The sequence below is a fragment of the Henckelia pumila genome, chromosome 4, assembly GCF_033568475.1.
Source record: "Henckelia pumila isolate YLH828 chromosome 4, ASM3356847v2, whole genome shotgun sequence".
Taxonomy (NCBI): domain Eukaryota; kingdom Viridiplantae; phylum Streptophyta; class Magnoliopsida; order Lamiales; family Gesneriaceae; genus Henckelia; species Henckelia pumila.
In genome coordinates this window covers 57395714-57418631 of record NC_133123.1, presented here as the reverse complement: position 1 = coordinate 57418631, position 22918 = coordinate 57395714, and positions in this window count along the sequence as shown.

The following is a 22918-nucleotide window of genomic DNA, read 5'->3' as shown; positions in this document are numbered from 1 at the left end:
GTCTTCGACAGTCTAAGACTTTTCCTTGGGACGATGATGTCAATCAAGTAGGTATTGGTATCTTTCGTGATCATAGAGATCGTGGTCAGTATGGAAGACGTATCAGTGTTGTGATACATTAGTGCCAAGGAAGTTTGAATGTCAACCATCAGAGCAGTAATCTTCAGTTGGGAGGATGTTAATGTGGTTCAGCATTAATGGAGCTTGAAGGGAATTTGACGAGAGTCTGAGTGTGTCGGAGGATATATCGACCAGGCACTCGAGCAAGGCTTTCTAGTACGTTCTCGAGGTTTTACCCCAGATTTCGACGACAAAATCTTTTAAGGGGGGGAGAATGTAGTAACCCGTATCCAAAATTAATGATTAATGAGTAATTAATCATGTGATCATGTTTTAATACATGATTAAGGAAGTTTCTGTTGGATTAACGGACTTCAGAAATTGATTCAGAGTAATCGGAAATGGCCCGAAGGGTGACCAAGAACGGAAGCAACGTTCATGAATGGAAGCAACGTTCTGGCAGTGATGTCATACGTGATGTTAAAAATATTACGTCATTTCTTACGCACTTGATGGGACATCGGAAGCAACGAAGAGGAACGGACGCAACGTTTGTCAGGCAGAACGAACGCAACGAACCCGAACGAAAGCAACGTTCCGTGTCTATAAATAGAGGGTCCGAGAATTCATTTCTCACACCTCTTTACCCTATTCTCTCTCGATTCCTTAGACTTCTAACTCAGATCTAGGGATATCTAGGCATCCTATGGGGAATCCGGAAGTGGCATAGCAATCAAGGCGTTATAGCAGAGTTGTGGCCTAATTTTGAGACAATTGTCATCAATGGGCTGACAATGGACGCAGGTATAGCTATGGTCTCCTTAAATTATTTAGGAGTATGCAATAGCTTAATTAAGGCTTTTAGAGCTAAATTAATGATGCATGGGTATTTGCATTGTATAGCTGATGTAGGCTTGGAACCTAGAGTGGGACTGCTAGGACTGCCTGTTGAAGGTACGTACTGACTGAGATAGCCAGCGGGTTTTGCATGCTTATATGTTGCATTTGTGTGTCATGTTATTATGCAGCATGTGCATATCATATTGTGACTGTCCATCTTTTGAGATGAGCCATGTAGGGCCGCTCAGCCCTATTCGGACAGTTGATGCGAGCGGCCCGCGACCGACGGGTTAGCCGACACTTGAATCTGTAAGACACGGTCTACGTCCGATAGGAATGAGCAGTGTACATAGGATTTACCCTCGGGTTGTACCACTCATGTCCTAGGTGCCATTACTGAGCAGTTGTATACAGTTATCCCAGATATGGATACCCTGTCATTTGCATGCATCATATTTGTATGTTTTACCCGTGCTTTCGTATTGAGCTTAGAGCTCACGTCCAGTCTTTTCTGTGTATCTGGACACCGCATTCGATGGGGCAGGTGTAGGTACAGGATTGAGCACTAGGAGCTTGGACTAGCCAGTGATCAGTGAAGACAACATGATTAGCTGTAGGTTTTTGCCCTTTAGGCTTATTCATTCGATTGGGTTGTATAATCAAATTTTATTAACCGATTGTATTCTGCCGGTCTGCTTTTATTTAAGTCTTCCGCAGCGATTTATTTTAATGCATGCTTAATTATGCTCTTAACTCTGATTAGGTAGTGGATCCGGGTAGGGTCGCAACAAGTGTTCACAAGGTTTGGCCAATAATACTCAGAGCCATTCTTTGCTTCTTGGGGGAGATTCAATGATTTGGCTTACAGATTTCGATGCCATGATTTTTTGAATTACATTCTAGTGCAGATTTTTTATGGTGGATTGTGAAAGAGTGGGTGCCCAGTGAGCCAACTTGTGGCTATGGGCTTTGATGACTCTTTGTACAAACGATCTATTGTTTAATATAATTTACACTTTTATTAATGGCAATGACTTTATCTTTCTTCATATTGTTATATTATGATATACTATTGTTGTTTTGATAAATACCTTGAATATACTATAGTGTATGTAAGATGTGGTAGAACATGGGGATGTCTATCATGAAATACATCTTATAGTCACTGTATATTCTAAACTGTTCCTAGTCGATTGAGCCGTCCGATAATAAGGATAAGGATCGCTTGAGTTTGAGACTAGCATTTGCGATGCGGAGTACCACGTTTCATTGGTAGGGAACATGGAGATGTTCGAAGCATGCAAATGGATGTTCATAGGATGAATAATCGAAATACCCTATCCGGACTTTCCAAGTGGTTATCACTTATCGAGTGGATAAAGTCCGCGGTTTTGGTTGTACACCATTAGTCCTTACTACTTGAAACATCATGGAGACTCTATATGCTAGTACTGTGCTTTGACTCGTTTACCGACTCTATGGGGGTCATCAGGTGTCGGGATTGGGTACAGTTACAACACATATAGGAGTCGATGCATTGTTGTCAAGGATTCACCACATACTTGCGAGTGTGGATATCCTATGCGATCTGAGGAGATATTAGTGTGACGAATCTCTGGCCAGAGTACTTGATGTGATTTAAGAAATGGTTTCTTAGTAGCACATGCGATGTCACTAATTTGATCTTCAAGATGTATTGCATAGTTATCGAATCTTGAGCGACTCTCGATATACCAATGGTTGTTGATTCGATCGGGATATATGGATGAAAGGACCGTACTGTACGCGAACCAAAATCTACTGGTTCTTGTAGGCACTATCAGTGATACCTAGGGAATCATGGGGCGATGTTGCTAGGCGCTTTACCATGATTCGTTGGGCAAGTCGAAAATCGTTGTTCCGAGTCACAAGGAGTTGTGAGCCCACGGCTAGCTGTATCCCTGAACCATTGAGGGTCACACAGTGTAATGGAGTTTTTAATCCCCGTTGAGATAGTTAAATTTAAAGAGTTAAATTTAATGAATAAAGAAGTTGGACTTCTTAAATAAGAGTAAGGGAGTAGGATTTCCTAAAATGACATAGGGATGTACATTTTTGGAAACCACTGAATTCGGATTCAGGAAAATTTATCTTGACTTTAAAATGTGCAGAAATGGTTTCTGTGCACATTGGTAAAATCGGTTTATCAATCAGAGTCACGATGAATTTTATATTAATTTCTGAACATGCGGGCTTTGCTTGTCGGGCCTCAACTTATGACTAATGGGCCCTAAGGTGTTAGTGGCCTGCATTATAAATAAGTTATTGCAGTACAGAAATTAGACACAACTGGTCATAATTTTGAGAGCAAAATTTCGAAAACCCTAGCCTCCTCTCAAGAATATTTCGGCCGACCCCTCCCTCTCTCTGTCAGAGAAATTCCGGTCTGTGATTTTGAATTGCAGTCTGGAATAAGCGAATCAAATTCGTTATTCTCTTCGCAGAAAACTTCTGATAGATTTTCTAGTGCAATCTATCAGAGGGATTAAACCTCCATTCGTGGACCTGATTGAAGGAGTTCATCGGTTCCAGGGAGAGACAACAAGAGCAGAGAAATCTGTTGGAGTACAATAATCTCGATTCGAGATTGAAGGTAAAATTTAATAATTGTTATTTAAATTTTACACACACTTATAATTTAATCGTTGAACGGTTGATACCCACAATATGGAATTGTTCCATAATAAAATTTTTAAACTTCCGCTTCACCGGGTATCAATCGTGATTGATCTGAACGCCAGTTTTCCAACAGTGGTATCAGAGCCAGGTTGCTCAGATCAAACGATTAAATTAATCAATTGTACAAAAATTTTTGAGTCTCGGTTTTTGAAACAAAATAAATATTTTTAAATAAAAAAAAAAATTTTTCGGGGCAAAACCCGGGCAGCGATTGGATCGCTGCCCGGTGGGGCAGCAATTGTTGCTGCCCCGGGCGGCGCACGGCGCCGCCCAAAGGGGGCGCACGGCGCCGCCCAGGGGCGGCGCTCAGCGCTGCCCAGCGCAGCGCTGGGCGCTGCCCAGGGCAGCAACTGTTGCTGCCCTAAAGGGGCAGCCAGGCTGCCCCGGCCCGCGCCCACGGGTGCGGGCCGGCCCGGGAGTGTCCCGGGCGGCCCGCGGGAAAAATTAAATTTTTATTTAAAATTAATTTTAATGTGTTAAAATTTTATTTTTGGTTCGGTCAAAAATTGTTTTTGATTGGTTCACGAGATTTCGGATCGAATTGTTCGAGTCCGTAAACTTTAAAATTGATTTTTGGATAAATTTGAATTTTTGGAAAATTTTAATATTTTATCCTTAAATTGAATTTTGAAATCAATTATTTTTGGTACAATTGATGATAAGATTTGATCTTATGAATATATTGAGTAAAATATGATTTTATCCATAAAATTGGATTTTGTAGATAAAATATGTTTTTATTTGATAAAGAGATAAAATATGATTTTATATGAGATTTTATATATAAAATATGATTTTATCCTGTTTAAATTTGAATTGCCACTGCATGTTATCCAATAAATTAATTTTGAATTAAATGTTATTGGATAAGGATGATCGATTGCCATGACCAATTTTGTAGGTGTATGTTAGGAATTTACATTTGTTTTTATTGTTGTTGGTTTTATTAATGGGTCTGGTTTATGGCCCAGTATGAATGTCATATGTAATAAAAGTGGGCTTGGTTTATGGCCCGTTCCCACCCCTGAAAATGTATCCCCTACTTGTCATTGTTATTTATTGTAAATACATTAGATTTAGTGGGAGATCAAGATTTGAAGATGGTGGGCCCAGCAGACAATAAAGACAGAAGAAATGTAAATTGGAAGCACATGTAATAGGATTGCATTGCATACTGCATATTACCTAGGATTGGACTAAGACTCGTGATTGGCAACCACGGGTCAATTAGAAATGGAATCGATCATCCTATATAATATATGATATTATGATTGTATGCATGTTTTAGACATAATTGCGTGAATCCGGCAAGCATGCAATAATTTGAAATTGATGAGACAAATTTTTATAATTAAAAATCCCTCATTTTAAATATGATTTAAAATTGATATCAAGATAAATAAAGGAAATTTAAATTTGTTTAAATATTCCTACCTTCCATCAACGGTCAATGTATGAGATGCTACCCGCGGATACGGTCCGGCTCATATTATTGGGGGGGCCCGTTCGTCGGAAAGCTGTACATTGGATCGACAAATGTTGTAAGTTGGGTGGAATCCCATGGGATCGGCTCATATTATTGGGGGATCCACATGGCGACCGTCCATCACAACTTAATATTGATGGGTCATCTTGACATGTCACTTTAAACGGCGTCATATTATTGGGCCCTTATTGGACATGAGGTAAACACATGGGGGTTGCTTTGGAAGCAATTGGGCTCTACCTTTTGAGAATTATGCTTGGCTGATATTATTCGGGACCATAAGTTTGTCAATTGGACTCCATGTTCTCACTAAGGAAAAAGTTTCCCGTTTTCACTAGAGGGTAGTGAAATCGTTAAAATAGTGGGAGTGAGATTCATAAAATTAAATTCGCCTATTTTATGTCTTAGTAAATTGCTTAAACAATCATTGATATATGTCTGTTTTTCTTTTCAGTATTTCATACGATGAATTCGCGTAATCCTTTATTCTCGATCCTCGAACAAAACAAGTTAACTGGCGCAAACTATACGGAATGGTTCCGGAAGTTTAAGATTGTCTTGACTTCGGAGAAGATGCTCTACGTGTTAGAGAAATCACCCCCGAAGGAAGCACCAGCTGACGTAAGTCCGGAGGAATTGGCCAAACTTGATGCATGGTGGGACCATGACATCAAGACCAAATGCTATATGCAAGCCTCGATGTCTGATGAACTCCAGAGGCGATTTGAGGACACCGTGAATGCTGCTGACATTCACGCTCAACTCAAGGAACTTTTTGGGGCTCAATCGAGGGCTGAAAGGTTCGCTACTGTTAAGGAGCTGATGACGTGTCGCATGCGTGAAGGGACTTCGGTCCGTGATCATGGGGTACGAGTGATTTGGCTCATACAAAAGTTAGCGACCCTTGATTTGGTGTTGGAGCATGAACTCAACGTGGATTTACTGCTTCTGTCTCTTCCTTCTTCGTTTGACGGATTTGTGGTAAATTTTAATATGAACAAGATAGAGGCCACCCTTGAAGAGATGGTCAACATGCTTGTGACATATGAATCCACACTTAAGAAGGATAAGCCAGCTTTCTTGGTGGGCTCCTCATCTTCTGCTAAGAAGGGGCCAAGTATGAAGGGCAAGAAACGTTCTGCCCCACCCAAGAAAGTCGAGCCCGAGAAGAAGCACAAGACAAAGGATTCAAACAATGGAAAATCCAAGGATGTTTGCCATTACTGCAAGAAGCCCGGTCATTGGAAGCGCAACTGCAAGGAATATCTAGAGCAGTTGGGAACTGCGAAGGGTATGTTCTATATTGAAATAAACATTTCACTTAATACTACTTCTTGGGTATTGGATACCGGATGTGGATCTCACATTTGCAATGATTTGCAGGTGATGACAAGAAGTCGCAGGCTTAGAATGGGTGAGACCCAGCTGAGGCTCGGGAATGGTTCCAGAGTTGAAGCTACAGCCATTGGAGATGTTTGTTTAATTTTGCAAAACGGTTTTAAGTTATTTTTAAGAGATGTTTTATTTGTTCCGGATTTAATTAAAAACATTATTTCTGTTTCTATGCTAGATAGAGATGGTTATTCTTGCAATTTTGTGAATGGGATTTGCAATATTTACAAGAATGAATGTTTGATTGGAAATGGACAACTTGAAAACGATCTATACAACTTAAAACTAAAAGACGTTCCAATAAATTATATTGATAAACCGGCGACAACAAACAAAAGGAAAATCGATAGTCAAAACCCGGCGAACCTTTGGCATGCTAGGCTAGGTCATATTTCCTCAAGGAGGATGAACAAGCTAGTGGGAGAGGGCATGTTTGATATGTCTGATATTAACTCTCTACCTACTTGTGAATCCTGTCTAAAAGGGAAAATGACTAAATCTCCTTTTAAGGGGAAGCCTGAGCGTAGTCAAAATCTGTTGGATTTGATCCATACAGATGTTTGTGGACCATTTAGAGTTGGGACTCAATATGGCCACACCTACTTCATTACCTTTACTGACGATTATTCAAGGTATGGGTATTTATATTTAATGAAATATAAGTCTGAAGCATTTGAAAAGTTCAAAGAATTCAAGGCTGAAGTAGAAAACAAGCTAGGTAAAAGTATTAAAGCACTTCGATCGGATCGAGGTGGAGAATACTTAAGTACCGAGTTTTTGGACTATCTAAAAGAGAATGGGATTCTCTCTCAGTGGACTCCTCCTATGACACCACAGCTGAATGGTGTATCGGAGCGTCGTAATCGAACTTTGTTGGACATGGTTCGATCCATGATGAGCTTCACTGAGCTTCCACCTTCGTTTTGGGGCTATGCGCTTGAAACGGCGGTATTGTTGTTGAACAACGTCCACACTAAAGCAGTGGACAAAACACCATACGAGTTATGGAATGGCAAAGCTCCTAAGTATTCGTACTTGAGGATTTGGGGATGTCTTGCTTACGTGAAGCGGACAGTGGGAGATAAGTTGGATAGTCGATCCAGCTTATGTTATTTTGTAGGGTATCCGAAGAATTCAATCGGATATTATTTCTATTATCCTGCTGAAACAAAGGTGTTTGTTTCTAGGAATGCCACCTTCTTGGAGAAGGAGTTCTTATTGGATAAGAAAGGCGAGATGATGGAACTCGAAGAAGTTCGAGAAGAACCCGAAATACAAAATAACGATCCTACGCCTCAGGAACCATTACTGGACACGCCTGAACCTAGAAGATCCGAGAGGACTTCTAGACCTCCTGTTCGATATGGTCTTCTTCTTGAAGGGGATCAAGATGAACCCGACATTGGATGTGATCCAAGAAACTTCAAGGAAGTAATTTCTGATGCGGATTCAAATTTATGGCTTGAAGCTATGCAGTCTGAATTGGATTCAATGCATACAAACCAAGTTTGGTCTTTAGTAGATCCTCCTGATGGAATTGTTCCAATAGGGTGTAAATGGATCTACAAGAGAAATCTTGGGCCTGATGGTAAGGTATTGACCTACAAGGCGCGATTGGTGGCGAAAGGTTACACTCAAAGACAAGGAGTTGACTATGATGAAACCTTTTCACCAGTTGCAATGTTCAAGTCCATAAGAATCCTTATTGCCATAGCTGCATGGTATGACTATGAGATATGGCAAATGGATGTGAAGACTGCTTTTCTTAATGGAGACATTAAGGAAGAAATCTATATGAAGCAGCCAGAGGGGTTCACATCCATGGGAAGCGAGCATAAGGTATGCAAGCTTCAGAGATCAATTTATGGTCTAAAACAAGCATCAAGAAGTTGGAACCAGAAATTTGATGAAACAATAAAAGATTTTGGTTTCATCAAGAACCCGGAGGAACCGTGCGTGTACAAGAAAGTAGTTAAGGATGCTGTGACATTCTTAGTACTTTATGTTGATGACATCCTACTCATTGGGAATGATGTAGGGATGTTACAGTCAACAAAGATATGGTTATCAGGTAGATTCTCGATGAAGGATTTGGGTGAGGCATCCTACATTCTTGGGATACAGATCTATAGAGATAGATCTAAGAGAATGATAGGACTCACTCAATCAACCTACATCGACACCATATTGAAACGGTTTTCAATGGATGGGTCCAAGAGAGGACATCTACCCATGTGTCATGGAGTTTCTCTATACAAGTCTATGTGTCCCAAGACTGATGAAGAGATAGAGAATATGACACATGTACCATATGCGTCAGCTATAGGTAGTATCATGTATGGGATGATATCTACCAGACCGAATGTAGCATTTGCTCTGAGTGTCACGAGCAGATATCAAGCTAATCCCGGTCAAATGCATTGGAAAGCCGTGAAGGACATTCTTAAGTACTTACGAAGGACTAAGAATATGTTCATGGTATATGGAGGACGAGATCTGAAATTGGAAGGCTATACCGACTCTAGCTTCCAAAGTGACGTGGATGACTCGAAGTCAACCTCTGGATTTGTGTTCATGCTCAATGGCGGTGCTGTCTCTTGGAAGAGTTCCAAGCAGGACACCACAGCGGATTCCACCACTGAGGCTGAATACATTGCAGCATCAGCTGCTGCTAAAGAGGCCGTTTGGATGAGGAAGTTCGTCCAAGAGTTGGGCGTCATTCCTGAATTTGTTGGTCCAGTCCCGGTGTACTGTGACAACACGGGTGCCGTTGCTCAAGCAAAGGAACCAAGGTCTCATCAAAGATCCAAACACGTACTGAGGAAATACCACTTCATCCGGGAGATTGTGGAAAGAGGAGACATCACTGTCGAACGAGTGGCCTCTGCAGACAATATCGCTGATCCGCTTACTAAGCCCTTGCCAGGACCATTGTTTGACAAACATCGCGAAGCAATGGGTCTACGTAGTATGACTAGTTGGCTATAGGGCAAGTGGGAGATTGAAAGAGTGGGTGCCCAGTGAGCCAACTTGTGGCTATGGGCTTTGATGACTCTTTGTACAAACGATCTTTTGTTTAATATAATTTACACTTTTATTAATGGCAATGACTTTATCTTTCTTCATATTGTTATATTATGATATACTATTGTTGTTTTGATAAAGACCTTGAATATACTATAGTGTATGTAAGATGTGGTAGAACATGGGGATGTCTATCATGAAATACATCTTATAGTCACTGTATATTCTAAACTGTTCCTAGTCGATTGAGCCGTCCGATAATAAGGATAAGGATCGCTCGAGTTTGAGACTAGCATTTGCGATGCGGAGTACCACGTTTCATTGGTAGGGAACATGGAGATGTTCGAAGCATGCAAATGGATGTTCATAGGATGAATAATCGAAATACCCTATCCGGACTTTCCAAGTGGTTATCACTTATCGAGTGGATAAAGTCCGCGGTTTTGGTTGTACACCATTATTCCTTACTACTTGAAACATCATGGAGACTCTATATGCTAGTACTGTGCTTTGACTCGTTTACCGACTCTATGGGGGTCATCAGGTGTCGGGATTGGGTACAGTTACAACACATATAGGAGTCGATGCGTTGTTGTCAAGGATTCACCACGTACTTGCGAGTGTGGATATCCTATGCGATCTGAGGAGATATTAGTGTGACGAATCTCTGGCCAGAGTACTTGATGTGATTTAAGAAATGGTTTCTTAGTAGCACATGCGATGTCACTAATTTGATCTTCAAGATGTATTGCATAGTTATCGAATCTTGAGCGACTCTCGATATACCAATGGTTGTTGATTCGATCGGGATATATGGATGAAGGGACCGTACTGTACGCGAACCAAAATCTACTGGTTCTTGTAGGCACTATCAGTGATACCTAGGGAATCATGGGGCGATGTTGCTAGGCGCTTTACCATGATTCGTTGGGCAAGTCGGAAATCGTTGTTCCGAGTCACAAGGAGTTGTGAGCCCACGGCTAGCTGTATCCCTGAACCATTGAGGGTCACACAGTGTAATGGAGTTTTTAATCCCCGTTGAGATAGTTAAATTTAAAGAGTTAAATTTAATGAATAAAGAAGTTGGACTTCTTAAATAAGAGTAAGGGAGTAGGATTTCCTAAAATGACATAGGGACGTACATTTTTGGAAACCACTGAATTCGAATTCAGGAAAATTTATCTTGGCTTTAAAATGTGCAGAAATGGTTTCTGTGCACATTGGTAAAATCGGTTTATCAATCGGAGTCACGATGAATTTTATATTAATTTCTGAACATGCGGGCTTTGCTTGTCGGGCCTCAACTTATGACTAATGGGCCCTAAGGTGTTAGTGGCCTGCATTATAAATAAGTTATTGCAGTACAGAAATTAGACACAACTGGTCATAATTTTGAGAGTAAAATTTCGAAACCCTAGCCTCCTCTCAAGAATATTTTGGCCGACCCCTCCCTCTCTCTGTCAGAGAAATTCCGGTCTGTGATTTTGAATTGCAGTCTGGAATAAGCGAATCAAATTCGTTATTCTCTTCGCAGAAAACTTCTGATAGATTTTCTAGTGCAATCTATCAGAGGGATTAAACCTCCATTCGTGGACCTGATTGAAGGAGTTCATCGGTTCCAGGGAGAGACAACAAGAGCAGAGAAATCTGTTGGAGTCCAATAATCTCGATTCGAGATTGAAGGTAAAATTTAATAATTGTTATTTAAATTTTACACACACTTATAATTTAATCGTTGAACGGTTGATACCCACAATATGGAATTGTTCCATAATAAAATTTTTAAACTTCCGCTGCACCGGGTATCAATCTTGATTGATCTGAACGCCAGTTTTCCAACAGATTGGATGAGATAACAAGAAGCTGGGTATATTATGGAGCTTTGGCCACTGGCAGTCACTTGTTTCAAAGAGATTACGACAGTGCTATGCACTTGTTAAATTATATGGCGGATTTCGACTACCATTGACATTGTGATCCTTCACTGCAGGGTTGGAGTCACCAATATCCTCCAAAATTCAACTCCAAAAATCAAAAAGAGTGTATAGGGCATTTTGAGAATCATGTGGCTCAGTTGGAGAACATGGTGCGATGGCAGACAGAGACAAATCAGTTCTTAGAAAGTCGCATCAAATCTTTGAGTCTTCTAGATGAACAGATTGCGCTCTTTATAGAACCATATTCTGAGATTCACCAAGAGACTACAACAATTTATGTTGATCAGTTATCATGGGCATGTGATCCTGCAGCAGTAATTGAGCCAGATCATGAGGAAATATTTTTTGAGAAATCTTCATGCGAAGAAGAGCCAGAAGTGACAGTGAAGGAGGAAGAAATATGCAAGGCTACAGATTTTACCTCGTCAAGGGTCGTTCCATGTATACCGTTAGAAGATTCTTTCTTGCCATTGACGCCACCTCCAACATATTCCATTCTCTATGAGCTTCAGCCTTGATTCGGAGTCTCCTTACAAAAGAAAAAGTTCATGCCGAGTGTTGTTGGACCGACGAGCTTCCCATGCATATATGACGTCAAATTAATGGCGTACACAATCAAAACCCATATATAGAGTCGTATGATTCTTACTATGGGCGGCAGCCGCTCTTTGATGGTTGCTTCTGCTTAGTCGGGCTGCAGACTATAAACTTAGCGCTTACTGGGAGGCAACCCAATATTCTTTCCCTTGATCTTTTAGTTTATTTATTTTTTTTGTTTATTTTTATTTGATTTTTGTTCTTTCCCATGCCAGTTTGCTGTGAATGTTGATTCCCCCAGTCTGCTACTGTCACCTTAAAATATGTCGCTGCTAGAGTGTGAAGAGGAAGAGAATGATGGAGATGCCGACGAATTAACCAGGGGATTTTTAGTTTTCAGTTTCATTCTGTTTTTGTTTGATTATTTTGCATATTGTTCATTGTTATGAAGCATTGAGGGCAATGCTTTGGATAAGCATGGGGGGATGTTATTTAGTTTTGTTTTATTCGTCATTGTGTTTTTACATTCATTTGGTTTAGTTCATTGCATATAATTCGTATTCATGCATATCATTATGTTATTGTGTTTGTGTTATGTGAATAAGGAGAATGATGAATGTTGGTCGATGATGATAGAGTTGTCAAATTTTTTTTAAAAAAAATGTTGCTTTTAATTGAACATGAGAAGCTGTTGGTTGACTCGTGAATCTTTTTAAGCACACATGTTAGACTTGTGTAGTGTAGCGATGTAATTGATGAAGTTTGTGTTTGTTTGACCATTGCATGACAATAGATGCTTGTTGATCATGATAGTGTTTTTGATTCTTGATGGTTGTTAGACATTGCATGCATGATTTTGGGCGTACCTATAAATTTTCTTATATAAACTTTTGTTGTAAACGTAAGCTAATTCCATCCAGGCTTGGGAAAATGATTAATATCCTAATCAAATTTTCCATAGCTAAGTTTGCAGGTTATATAGGATTTTTGCTCCATCCGGGCTATAGACAAGGGGATTGAAATTCAAATCCAATCTTAGTTATAGCTAAGTTTGCGGGTAATTATTGGGGCTTATTAAAAAACCGGGTGCCAAATCCGGCGGTGCGTAATTAATCTTAAGAAAGTGCATGTTTTTGTTTTGGATTGTTGGGATGAAGGAGTGCTAGATTGTGATACTTGCATTGAATTGTCATAGGTCGCTAAGCATTCTTAGGATAGATTCTCTTGAAGTTGCATGAAACTGAAATGACATGGCACACACACACGTTTACGTTAAACTGACAGTGTATTATGAATAATCAGAAGTTTGTGGTTTTTAGTTCTTGAAGTTGAAACTTATCGGACTATGTTGTTCATGATTCATTCTTACTTATGTCGTTGTTTGCATATTCTTTTTGCATGTCTTGCTCGAGGGCGAGCAAGAGTTAAGTATGAGGGTGTTGATAAGTGCATTTTGTATGCATTAGTTTGTATTTAATTTTATATATATTTTGTGTGAATTCATATTGTTTTTATGTGTTTTAGTGCATGCTTGTGTATTTCACTCCTCGAGTTAATTTTGTAGGAAAATGAATTGTTGAAGAGTGAATTACGGAGCAGCTTTGGTCGAAAAATCAAATTTAATTTTAGAGAGATCCAAATCCGATCTGCATTGTTCAGAATTAAGTGAAAGATGTTTTGCAACTGTTGTCTAAATTTCAGCTCGATCCGACGGCTAGATCTCGAGTTATGAATATTTCAAAATCGTCGCTTGCAGCAGAAATTTTGTGTGGCGGGTTCCTGCATCAGAATGGTTCGAAAAATTACTTCTTGCGTAGGGAATTATTAAAAACGGGATCCGGGCACTATGAATAGGAGATTTTAATATTTTTCAAGGATTCCGAAGTTCCAGAACGCAGACAACACAAGGAAGGTGGCTACAAGACTTGGGAGAGAAGATTTATCTTTTCTTTTCTTCTTCTTTTTATTTTTGAATTCTAGTTTCAATTATTGAGTAGTTTTTATTCAACCAAGATGACGTGATTGAGCCGAACAAATTCATGTAGAAAACTTGGATGTTTTTTTTGTATTTTTCAGACTTAATTTTATTTTATTGATTGTCAGATTTATATTTGTCTTGTGAATAGCCTGATCAACTGTTTGCTTGCATGTTAATCGATTCCAAGTCGACAGAGGAGGTATTGATTTCGATCACTTTGATAATCAACACATGGTAAAACCGAGTAGAAATAGAATTCTGCTTCAGTGTGCGGTTTGGGTGTAAACTGAATTTTTACAAATATTTAATGCATTCAAATTTGATTAGAATTACGAAAAATTAATCCGTCAATATTTGAGTAGGTTTGTGTAAGGCCCGGGATTAATTAATATTAATCCGACTTTATTTAATTTTAATCCGCGTATATTTAATTTGGGAATATTTAGAGTTTTGATTTAAATTCTAATATTTTTAAATTATTTTGGATTGAAATTGAAGTAGAATGAAGGCCGAGGACTGAATTGTAAATTATGATGTTGCCAGGGGTTAAATTGCAAATATTTATGAAGCTATCCGATTTACTATTATTAGATAGCATGTGATACGTGTAATATGTTAGAGGAAATCAGAATTTCTGAAGCAAAGTCGTTCTTCTTCATTTTTCCATTTGAAGTTATGAATTTGATTTGTCATAACTTTGGCTACGGTTGTTCGATTTTGATTCCGTAAATTGTTCTGGAATCCTTACGACGAGGGCTTTAATCTCGTGTAAGTTTTATGATATTTTATATGGGTTTAAAAATCAGTTATTGAGCAGAGATCAGATTTTATGTTCTTGTTATATTCTTAACATGCTATCGATTGTATATGCGCTACCGGATCGAAGTTGGATGGTTGAATGTTTTGGTTATGACTTCTAGCATGTATATCGATGCGTATAGCTGCTGATATGATGTTTTGTTACTGATTTTTATAAGATATATGCTGATATATGAATTTGAGTTACAAGTTTCGAAGTCGAGGTTTACGTCGGCTACCGATTTTGAGTCGCTATGTCGTTTAATCGAGTTTTGGAACTGTTTTGATAGCCGATTTCTGAGTTGAAGGTGTTGTTGAGATGTTATGAATGTTATAGTATTTTTCTTATTCAATTTCAGTTAAGTTTGAAGGCTAAACGACACAAGACGCCGACTTGAACTAACGAAGAAAGAGTTGAGGTTTGAAATGCGATTGATTGATGAATTCTTGATGGTTTTGACTCATTTCTAAAATGATAGATTGATATGGAGTTTGATATATGTATTTTGATTATATCTTACAGATTTTAAGAGTTCAGAAGCTCAATAAAAGAAGGTACAATGACGACATCGCGAAGTAGGGACTTTGAAACTCAAGAACGACTAACCTTGAGTTGGCCCGCATAAACCACATACTTGTTTATGTTTTTGATTTGATTGTGATGTTGTCAATCCATCTCAGGTAGTGGATCTTTATATTCGAGTTGATATGATGCTATATTGAATTGATTCTATGCCAAGGTTGCGGTTAACCTTATTTGCGAGTCGTTTACGAACTCGTTAGATGGATATCCATGTCAAGATCAATTATTAATCTTGATGGCCTCGAAGTTATATGAATCAGTTCTTATGCGAAGCGTTAATTTACTCTATTTGTTGAGTCGAGTTTAAATAGAGTCGATACGATTTATTTAACGCTTTCTATATGTTGGTTATACTGAGAATCGTTTCTCACCGGAGTTTATCCGGCTGTTGTCTTGTTTTGTATGTGTGCACGACAACAGATGGGGCAGGAGCTAGTCATCGACGTCATTGACAGCTGGGAGAGAGTCTAGCACGTGAGGACTCGGGTTGTAGATGATGTCTTGAACTTTAGAAGCATGAAACTTTGGTCTAGTTTGTTTGGATTACATGTATAAAGTTTGAGATAATTGTTGTCGTTTACCGATCTTTAGCGACTTGTGGATGTAATAAAATGCATGTATAAATGCTTGTGACTTTGTTTATATGTATATGCATGTTTTGGAATTGATATATCATGTATAGGACCATGTTTGTTGATTTAGAATGGAAGGAATCGAGTGTGACAGCAAAACTAGTTCTACAGTTTTTCTGGAATTTGGAGGCCGCTCGATCTGCAGAAGTTGACGGATCGAGCGAACCTTGTAATTTTGCAAACAGAGGATTTTAGTTTTTGGCTCGCTCGATCCGCAGAAGTTGACGGATCGATCGAGGCCAAATTATATTTCCATCCGAGAGCTGAGCAATTGTGCTCGCTCGATCGGGTTTTTTTCACCGATCGAGCGAGACACTGAATTTTTAAAAAAAAAAAAAATTTTTTTTACTTGGCTCTTGCTATATTCATTTGATGTTTAATGAATGTTATTTGTTTAGTAATTGCCCTAAATGAGATTAGCAACCCGAGGTCCCCACAACAGGTGGTATTAGAGCTTAAGTTTCTCGGACTGAGAATAGATGAGCGGGGGTAGATCGAGTCTTTTATTCTGATTTAGTTATTCTCGAAGAATGTATGGTTACGACTGAATCAGATTCGATCTTTTGAGAAGGCATTGTGGATTGAAACAAAATGGTTTTATCTGAGATTAAACTGTACACTAATCTGTTTGATTATCAGATATGTCTCCCAGACTAGCACCGAGGGTTAGACAGACATTGGCTATGAATGAGCCTGAACAGACGAATGCTGCACAGGTCCCAGTGACAGCAACAGAACATGGACAGGGTAGTACGTCTACTGATGAGTTTAGTGATGCTAATCCGATGGAGAAACTTCTGAAACGATTACAGTCATTCAAACCACCGAAGTTGCAAGGAACTGAGAATGCTGTTGAATGTGAAAATTGGTTGGAAGATATTGAGCAGTTATTCGAGTCCCTCGACTATATAGATGATTGTCGTGTTAGACTTGTGATTCATCAACTACATGGCCTTGCCAAGAGTTGGTGGATAGCGACGAAGAGAGCATTGGAAAACCAAGGTACTATTATTACCTGGTCTGTATTTCAAACTGCTTTCTATCAGCGTTTCTTTCCTGTGTCTTATCGCAAGGACAAAGGAGCAGAGTTTGCGAGTTTGCAACAGGGACAGTTAAATATCGAGGAATATGTTACAAAGTTCACTAGCTTGTTGAAGTTTGCTCCACATATTTCTGTTAGTGATGAAGCTCAAGCCGATCAATTTATCAATGGCTTGAATCCTGATGTGTTTACACTTGTGAATTCGGGAAGACCGAATACCTTTGCTGATGCTCTGAATCGAGCAAAGGGTGCAGAAGCAGGGATACTGAAACAACGAGGAGCACAGTTTGTGCCACATCCAGTGAGACAGTCCCAAGAACAGTCACAGATTCCACCACCATCTCGATTTGAAGCTGGAGGAAGTAGTAGTGGAAAGAAAAATTACTTCAAGGGCAAAGGGAAACAGTTTAAACGTCCTGGTGGTAGCTCTTCTAGTTCCAGTGGATCTCGACAGTCTCGAGCTGGACAGAGGTCCGATGTATATTGCACCAAGTGTGGAGGTCGACATACCAGTGAACAATGCCAAGGAGTTTTTGGTACTTGTCACATTTGCAATCAGACAGGTCATTTTGCACGAGTCTGCCCACAACGTGGTTCTGGAGGTGCACAGGGTGCTGGATCATCGAGACTAGTGGTTCAACCAGGATCTTCTGTGCATTTATTTCAGCCACAACCAGCAGCACAGGGTAGAACAGGAGGAGTAGGAGGAGGTCAGTCAGTGAATCAACCTCCGAGGCAACAAGCAAGAGTGTTTGCATTGACTGAAGAGAAAGCACAAGCGGCACCAGACGATGTGATTGCAGGTAACTTTTCTCTTTATGGTTATCCTGCCTATGTCTTATTCGATACGGGTGCATCGCATACCTTCATATCTGAACACTTTGTTACGTTGTATTCATTGCCTGTTGAGTCATTAACTACTGTAGTGTCTATATCTTCACCGTTGGGAAAATGTATAGTGTCAGTGAAGTCTGTTAGAAACTGTGTACTACAGTACGAAGGTAATGAAGTTGAGCTTGACTGTATCGTTATTGGTTTATCTGATTTTGACTGTATAATCGGTATCGATATGTTAACCAAGTACAGAGCCATAGTGGACTGTTTTCAGAAGATTGTGAAGTTCAGACCTGATATGACTGATGAATGGAAGTTCTATGGTAAGGGATCACGAGCCAGAATTCCTTTGATATCTATTATTGCTATGACTGATTTGTTACAGAAGGGAGTAGAGGGATTTTTGATCTATGCAGTTGATATGCTGAAGTCTAGTCCGAAATTGACTGATATACCGGTGGTGAGTGAGTTTGCAGATGTATTCCCTGATGAGATTCCAGGATTGCCACCGTACAGAGAGGTAGATTTCGGTATTGAATTGATGCCAGGTACACAGCCGATATCGAAAGCACCTTACCGAATGGCACCGATTGAATTGAAAGAATTGAAGGACCAACTTGAAGATTTGTTGGCCAAAGGATATATCAGACCGAGTGTATCCCCATGGGGTGCTCCGGTATTATTTGTGCGAAAGAAAGACGGATCAATGAGATTATGTATAGACTACCGGCAATTGAACAAAGAAATGGTAAAGAATCGTTATCATTTACCTCGTATCGATTATTTATTTGATCAATTGCAGGGTTCGTCGGTATATTCGAAGATTGATCTCCGATCCGGATATCATCAGTTGAGGGTTAGAGACGAAGACATTCCTAAGACTGCATTTAGAACCAGGTATGGCCATTATGAATTCATAGTCATGCCTTTTGGTCTAACGAATGCACCGACAGTTTTTATGGGATTGATGAATAGAGTATTACAAAGATATTTAGATGACTTTGTGATTATCTTTATCGATGATATTTTGATATACTCTAAGAATCTGTGTGAACATGCTGATCATCTCCGAATTGTACTGAGAACATTAAGAGAAGAGAAATTGTATGCCAAGTTATCCAAATGTGAATTTTGGTTGCAGAGAGTTGTTTTTCTTGGTCATATAATTTCAGGAGATGGCATTTCAGTTGATTCAAGTAAAGTTGAAGCTGTGATTAGTTGGCAGAGACCGACATCTGTGCCAGAAATTCGAAGTTTTATGGGATTAGCTGGTTATTATCATCGATTCATTCGAGATTTTTCATCGATAGCAAAGCCTATTACACAGCTTACACAGAAGAATGCCTAATTTCTTTGGTTTGAAGCGTGTGAAAGGAGTTTTATCGAACTAAAGAAGAGATTGACTACAGCGCCGATTTTGAAAATCCCTACAGGTACTGGTGATTTTATTGTTTATTGTGATGCTTCTCACCAGGGTTTGGGATGTATTTTAATTCATAAAGGACATGTTGTTGCTTATGCTTCTCGACAACTGAAACCACATGAAGTCAGGTATCCGATTCATGATCTTGAATTGGCTGCAATCGTCTTTGCATTAAAGATCTGGAGACATTACTTATACGGCGAGAAGTTTGAAATGTTTTCTGATCACAAAAGTCTGAAGTATTTGTTCTCACAATACGAACTGAATATGAGACAACGACGATGGCTTGATTTATTGAAGGATTTTGATTGTGAAATCAAATACTATCCGGGAAAATCTAACGCAGCAGCGGATGCCCTGAGTAGAAAGGTATGTGCTTTATCTTTGTCTACGGTAGGTGTATCTAATTTGATTGAAGATTGTTGTAGTTCTGGGTATGTATTTGAGACAGATAGAAAGGCCGATGAGAGTGTATGCAATCAGTGCTAAGCCAGAATTGCTAATTCGTATAAAAGAAGCACAGAAAGCTGATCACAATGTACAGAAATCGATTGAAATGATCCGATCAGGACATCAGTCTGAGTACAAGGTTAGTGACGATGATATCTTGTATGTGAATGACCGAATAGTTGTTCCCAATATTGCAGACTTGAGACAGAATATTTTGAAAGAAGCCCATTGCAGTCGCTATAGTGTTCACCCTGGAGGCAGAAAGATGTACAACGACTTGAAGAGTCAGTACTGGTGGAAACAAATGAAGTCTGATGTGACTGAATTTGTATCTAAATGTTTGAATTTCCAACAGGTGAAGGCGAAAAGAAAGAAACCAGGTGGTTTATTACAGAGTTTATTGATTCCTGAATGGAAATGGGACCACATTTCCATGGACTTTGTAACGAAGTTGCCACGATCATCTCGAGGATGCGATGTTGTTTGGGTGATCATCGATAGATTGACGAAATCTGCATGCTTTATTCCTTATCAAATGACTTATCGTCATGATCAAATGGCAGATCTCTATATTCGTGAAGTGGTAAGACTACACGGTGTGCCAAAGTCGATTGTATCTGATCGAGATCCGAGGTTTACTTCACACTTTTGGCATTGTGTACAGGAAGCGCTAGGTACACGTTTACATTTGAGTACCGCTTATCATCCTCAAACTGACGGTCAATCTGAACGAACTATTCAGACGCTTGAGGATATGCTTAGAGCTGTAGTAATTTATTTTGGTGTTACATGGCAAAATTCAATACCACTTGTGGAATTTTCTTATAACAACAGTTATAAGACGAGTATAGAGATGTCACCATTCGAAGAATTATATGGAAAAAAATGTCGATCGCCTTTATATTGGGATGATGTTTCTGAGGTACCTGAGTTAGGGCCAGATATGATCAGACAGATGACTGAGAAGGTGAAATTGATACAGCAGAGAATGAGAATAGCACAGCACAGACAGACTAGATATGCGAATGTACGACGACGGCCGTTATCTTTTGATCAGGGAGATAGAGTGTTTCTGAAGATTTCACCGTTCAGAGGCACCGTTCGATTTGGCAAACGAGAAAAATTATCTCCGAGGTATATTGGGCCGTACGAGATTCTCGAGAAGATAGGAAATCTATCTTATCGACTCGCTCTTCCTATGTCATTATCTGGAATACATGATGTCTTTCATGTATCGATGTTGAGGAAGTATATATCTAATGAATCTCATGTAATTCGATCTGATGAAGCTGAGTTGGATGACACTCTTTGCTACTTCGAGCGACCTATTCAGATTCTTGATAGGAAGACAAAACAACTCCGATCGAAGACCATTCCATTGGTGAAGATTCAATGGAATCGACACGGAGTTGAAGAAGCGACGTGGGAAGTCGAAGATGATATTAAGCAATGATTTTCTTATCTATTTCACTGATGTGAGTTCTTATTTAGTTTTCAGTATTCTTTATTCTTATGAGCATGCGGACTGCATATCTATACTGTTTATGAATTCGAGGACGAACTCATGTCTTAGTGGGGGAGAAATGTAAGGCCCGGGATTAATTAATATTAATCCGAATTTATTTAATTTTAATCCACTTATATTTAATTTGGGAATATTTAGAGTTTTTATTTAAATTCTAATATTCTTAAATTATTTTGGATTGAAATTGAAGTAGAATGAAGGCCGAGGACTGAATTTTAAATTATGATGTTTCCAGGGGTTAAATTGCAAATATTTATGAAGCTATCCGAATTACTATTATTAGATAGCATGTGATACGTGTAATATGTTAGAGGAAATCAGAATTTCTGAAGCAGAGTCGTTCTTCTTCATTTTGCCATTTAAAGTTATGAATTTGATTTGTCATAACTTTGGCTACGGTTGTCCGATTTTGATTCCGTAAATAGTTCTGGAATCCTTGCGACAAGGGCTTCGATCTCGTGTAAGTTTTATGATGTTTTATATGGGTTTCAGAATCAGTTATTAAGCAAAGATTGGATTTTATGTTCTTGTTATATTCTTAACATGCTATCGATTGTATATGCGCTACCAGATCGAAGTTGGATGGCTGAATGTTTTGGTTATGACTTCTAGCATGTATATCGATGTGTATAGCTGCTGATATGATGTTTTGTTACTGAGTTTTATAAGATATATGCTGATATATGAATTTGAGTTACAAGTTTCGAAGTCGGGGTTTACGTCGGTTACCGATTTTGAGTCGCTACGTCGTTTAATCGAGTTTTGGAACTGTTTTGATAGCCGATTTCTGAGTTGAAGGTGTTGTTGAGATGTTATGAATGTTATAGTATTTTTCTTATTCAGTTTCAGTTATGTTTAAAGGCTAAACGACACAAGACGCCGACTTGAACTAACGAAGAAAGAGTTGAGGTTTGAAATGCGATTGATTGATGAATTCTTGATGGTTTTGACTCATTTCTGAAATGATAGATTGATATGGAGTTTGATATATGTATTTTGATTATATCTTACAGATTTGAAGAGTTCAGAACCTCAATAAAAGAAGGTATAATGACGACATCGCAAAGTAGGGACTTTGAAACTCAAGAACGACTAACCTTGAGTTGGCCCGCATAAACCACATACTTGTTTATGTTTTTGATTTGATTGTGTGTTGTCGATCCATCTCAGGTAGTGGATCTTTATATTCGAGTTGATATGATGCTATATTGAATTGATTCTATGCCAAGGTTGCGGTTAACCTTATTTGCGAGTCGTTTATGAACTCGTTAGATGGATATCCATGTCAAGATCATTTATGAATCTTGATGGCCTAGAAGTTATATGAATCAGTTCTTATGCGAAGCGTTAATTTACTCTATTTGTTGAGTCGAGTTTAAATAGAGTCGATACGATTTATTTAACGCTTTCTATATGTTGGTTATACTGAGAATCGTTTCTCACCGGAGTTTATCCGGCTGTTGTCTTGTTTTGTATGTGTGCACGACAACAGATGGGACAGGAGCTAGTCATCAACGTCATTGACAGCTGGGAGAGAGTCTAGCACGTGAGGACTCGGGTTTTAGATGATGTTTTGAACTTTAGAAGCATGAAACTTTGGTCTAGTTTGTTTGGATTACATGTATAAAGTTTGAGATAATTGTTGTCGTTTACCGATCT